Raw genomic sequence first — 5,465 nt, forward strand, 5'->3', positions numbered from 1 at the left:
CTGTTGTTTTCTAGCTAAGCTACTAGGTCACCTAGTTCGTAGGTTCGCAAGAAAGGTTTAAAGTACGTAGATCTACGTAAAGAGACGTAGAGTTGGTACCACTGACTAGGTGATCTGCTGACCTACTATAGTTCGGCCATTCAGAGAATGCGTTCCTGACACGTCGCGATTGAACTGACGACGTAACTTTGCAATGGCGTTGCAGTTACGATAAAAATATTTTTGCTGGTTGTTTACCGTTTTAACAATTGAGGAGCATTAAAACAACATTATTATATCAATAATCAATGAATGTAGTTACGTCGTCAGTTCAATCGCGACGTGTCAGGAACGCATTCTCTGAATGGCCGAACTATAGTACACAAGATGGGGTGATGATAAATAAAACCTCCTCTATGCACTGTTCTAAGCTGGTATATTAAAGTCTTACAAAAAAAACATTTTGTCTTAGAGTATCGCTTGTAACGAAACCATAGCGCGCATTTAAACGCGACAACGCCATCTATCGAGCGAGTAGGAAGCATTCAAATGTTAGTCGCAAACATACCGCCCACCAAGGACGTTACTGAAGGAACGTCCTTGTTGGGCGAAAATGAACTAAGGATGAACTATACTTAAAAACATTTGAACTACATAATTTGCACTTGTACTGTATACATTAAATTCGAACAAAATTTACACATTATGACTCATATACAATGAATATATACATAATAAATATAACAATTTGACCTTATACTAACAAAGTTTAAATATGAATAACAATATTATCTTAAAATAATTAACATAGATATGGAAAGACAATTTAACAATATTGTGATTTTGTACATTTGATCTAAAAGTAAAGTAGTAAATATTTGTTGTATACTTACTTGATTTTAAACATATGTAAAGTGTAAATTTCTTCTAAAATAACATGCGTAAAACATAAAACTTATTCAACTACGGGTAAAATACATATTTTGGATGTTGGTCTCTTGATGGTTGAGGATTTGGTGCGTAACGTGACGACACGGGTGATATTACGAATATTTGTCACTATCCATACAAGTGGGAAGTTCTCATCAATACAAAGAATATAAGTCCAAACGAGGTATTTTACATATTCAGTTTATTTGTTTATTTACTCAGTTGTCGAGTTCCCTCGACTTTCTCTGGTCTCCATCATCAGGTCAGCTCCAAACATTCACTGTTGCAAAGGTCTTGTCAATACAAATAATTTAAGCCCAAACACGAGGTAGTTTACATATTCAGTTGTCGAGTTCCCTGGACTCTCTCTGGTCTCCATCATCAGGTCAGCTCCAAATCTTCACAGTTGAATAGTGCTTTTAGGCGTACACCTGAGTGTCAAGTTTTTACCCTATGTATGCCTACAACTTTCGAAGGTTGCCCTCGATTTCTCAGGGTTTCCATCATCAGATCCTGACCTGATGACTATGGGACCAACTGGCAGCTATTCCGAGTCGAACAAAAAAAGAATCACGTAGATCGGTCTATAAACCTCGGAGTAATCGATGTGTATGTGTAACCTCCTCCTTTTTGGGAAGTCGGTTAAAAATGGAATAATTTTATCAAATTAGTGTATTGTCATCGGTCCTCAATAAATCTACAAAGTTTGAACGAAATCTGGCCGTTTAAAGTGGGTCAAAATCGCGCCCAAAGAAGTCGGTTACAAACATACAAACATACAGGTGAAGCTAATAAAAAGCGTGTAAAAAAGATTTCATTGGATTATTTAGAGTTGCTAGAGGAACTCGAGGCAAATTAACAACCACACGGGTTTATCGATCGTTGCTGATAATATTTAAGGCGAGGAAGTGGTCAACAATAATTCCATAACCGGCACGCACATCTAAGGCGCCAAAAGGGGTCGGAGCGTCTGAGCGGGGCGAGGATAACAATACGCGCGCTAGCTTATAACTAAAAGTCGTAAGCGACAAAATGGTTTTGTAATTTTAATATTTAGAAATGATAATTTAATAAAAATTCCTACTACCATTTTAAAGAGTATGTATATACTCAACTACTAAAAAAGTTAAGAGGCTTAAATCGGTCCCGTTTGCCCATAATATGTGAATCTCTTTTTAAAAAGAGGTATGTTTGATATATTTTTCTCTGTTATAAAAGTTACCTAATCATGTTTCTACAACTAACAAAATAAGGCTTATATCATGAACTTTCAGGTAACCAAGTTGTATTTTGATCCGTTTTGTATTTACTGAGAAAAATTGACATCCTTGGCGCCAAAAATTCCAATTCGTCCTCTTAATTCACCTTTCCTAAACCTGTACTGATAAGAATTACCAAACTCTTGGAGAAGAACGTTATAGTTTTTTGAAAGTATGTACTTAATTGGTATACATTTACCTGCCAGAATTATTCGATAGAACACCGAAGACAATAAATTCCAAAAACAATAGAATAAGTCACAAAATAAATCAAATAAAACAATACGAGTTATATTAATAACGCGTACCATTGGCGTTATAACTAATATATTGGTGTTATTAACGTAACTAAACTGTTCACATTTATTCTGGAACACATGCGGCCGGCGACACTTCTAACGTTTATCAGAGTTGCCTCGTTTTAGATGTAACAATAATTGTAATTATAACAGATTACTCATTAATAAGTGAGTATTTCAAGTTAATGGCCACATAAACAGTCTGAAGGGCGGAGGGCTCATTTATCAGCAAAAACTGGTACCTAATTTTCGACGAATGTTCTCAGTGGTGTTATGATGGCTGTGACACAGTTGTTAAAAGTTTCACTGTAAATGGTGAGTCCGTTTATATGTTTTTTTTAATGCAAATACTTTGTACAGATAATATATAAATAGTTAAGGCATTTAAACTAAACCTCTAATGCTTCGTTTAGGTATATAGGTATATACATTCAGCTACCATTATTCTTTAAAGGAAAGAAATAAAATGTCATCTTGCATAATGCGAATTTAATAAATAAACACTGCACTTTTACCATAGAGCTACTGATACTTCTACCCTCCACGACTTTTACCAAAAAGTTGACAGAGATTTTTTTATTAATTGAATTTTTCTCATATTTTTTACGAACGTTATTTATTGTAAAGAGGTCTTACTTTCCCATAAATAATGTCCATTTGGCGATTTTATGCATTTTTTTGTGATCGTGATAAGTTTAACGTTATATTTTCGATAATGGACACTGAGTTTGCTTTTACATTTTTAATGTGCCTTATAAGTAAATAATTGTTGACTGTCACTTTTTGAATAAAATTTTTCAATATTGATGAAAGATTTTAAGCAATTAGTGCTCTCGGGAGAAAATGACATTAGTAAAAATCTTTAAGTGTACACTGTTTTTAAATTACTGAATACTTCAAATTCAATTCAATTCTTTATTTGCGTTCCATATGTAATACAGGTGGTATTTTTATAAAGTTTAAAAAATATATTAGAAACAATATGGACCCGGTAGGGCACAGCATAAAGTATACCTAGTTTAGTTTTATTAAATCTATACTTATTACTAAAAAACAACCTATACTTAGCAATATACTTTAACATTTTGCCCACACAATGCTTACGATGCTCTGATAGCACGCAGCGCACACGGCGCAGTATTAATGACAGACAGCGCATTGCTACTGTCAGCCGGATCCCGTACATATTGACATCTTACACTTATTATGTAATTAGCTAGCGTTTTCCTTACTTAAGTTCGGAGTTTTTCTGATACGGGTTGAAGACGAGGCTTGAAATAATTTAGATTTTTTTATTCGGAAAGGTTTTTGGTAACTTGTAAATTATATTTTTGGTCTGATTCGAGTTACAGACAGGTTTAAATTATTCTACATTTCCCTTTTATATGCAGAAGTTTATAGTGATCTGGAAAAAGTTTAATTCAAAGCGACCTGCCCCAATACATTATTGTAGCTCGTTTCTAAAAAAAAACATTTTCAGTAAAAATGTATAATGCTTGTGGAGTTAAGTATGAGACATTAACCTCACCGCTAAAAATAGCCCTTATTTACCCATATCAGCTACAATTGTAAACTGAGCCCAAACCCAAAATTCTACTGCAACGCAATTTTGGTGGTATGAATACTGAAGACCTTTGCAGTGATGCTGGCTGTATTGATTGGGCACCTTTGGCTGCAGCTGAGTCGGTTGATGATAAAGTTGCGTTATTCACTGATTCACTGGTTCGGCTTTATGACGTCCATGCTCCAATTCGGGCAATTAAGCTAAAACATCTTCCGGCTCCGTGGCTAACTGGTGCCATTAAGACTGCCATGCATAAAAAAGCTGTTGCGAAATCTAAATTTAAATGTCGACCTAATATGTCTACTCGGGAGAAGTATGTTGAGGTCCGTAATCGTTGCAACAAGGTGTGTAGAGATGCACAACGCCAACATATACATCATTCAGTTGAAAACGGAGATCCAGCAAAAGTCTGGAAATTCCTAAAATCCATGGGAGTTGGAAAATCACGCCGTGATACAATTTCCAAAGACTTAGATATTGATTTACTTAATCAACACTTCACATCGTCGTCTCCGTGTAGTGGGACCGAAAAAGCACGCACATTAGATTATCTTTCAAAATTACCAACTCCAGACTATCCTGCATTTGTTTTTAGTCAATTCTCTGATTGTGATGTTAAGAAGAGTATAGTATCCATCTCCTCTAACGCTGTTGGTGATGATTGTGTCAGTCGGAAAATGATACTTCCTATCCTTGACGAAATCCTACCAGTCCTATCCCATATCCTTAATTACTCTGTGTCCTATGGTATTTTCCCATCCATCTGGAAAGATGCAAAAGTCATCCCGTTACCCAAAGCATCCAATCCTACCTCTTTCTCTGAATATCGTCCCATTTCCATCTTACCTTTCCTTTCTAAAGTCCTAGAACGTCTTGTACATGATCAGCTTAATGCTTTTCTTTGCAAGAACAGTCTTCTGAACCCGTTCCAATCCGGTTTCCGACCTGGTCACAGCACCACTACAGCCTTAGTCAATATTACTGAGGATATACGCTGCAGCATGGATACGGGAGATTTGACGGTCCTTTGCTTGCTAGATTTCAGTAATGCATTTAACACCGTCGTCTTTGACATCCTGCTTGGCATACTTGGCTCACTTAACATATCTCCAACGGTGATTGACTGGTTTCGTAGTTACCTGTCTGGACGCCGTCAACGTATATGCATAGAAGACAAATGCTCTTCATGGTGCGATACTTCTGTTGGCGTGCCACTGGGTGGCGTTTTATCTCCTTTACTTTTCGCGATATTTATAAATTCAATTTCCAATAATCTTCAGTCTCTCTACCACCTTTATGCTGATGACCTACAAATTTATAGGAAAGCCGCCTTAGTGGATCTGGCAGATGCAATCGCCATCATCAATAGTGACTTGGCTGTAATATCTGATTGGAGTGAGGCTTACGGTCTTAAGGTTAATCCTTCAAAAACCC

This window comes from Helicoverpa zea, chromosome 6, assembly GCF_022581195.2.
Source record: "Helicoverpa zea isolate HzStark_Cry1AcR chromosome 6, ilHelZeax1.1, whole genome shotgun sequence".
Lineage (NCBI taxonomy): Eukaryota > Metazoa > Arthropoda > Insecta > Lepidoptera > Noctuidae > Helicoverpa > Helicoverpa zea.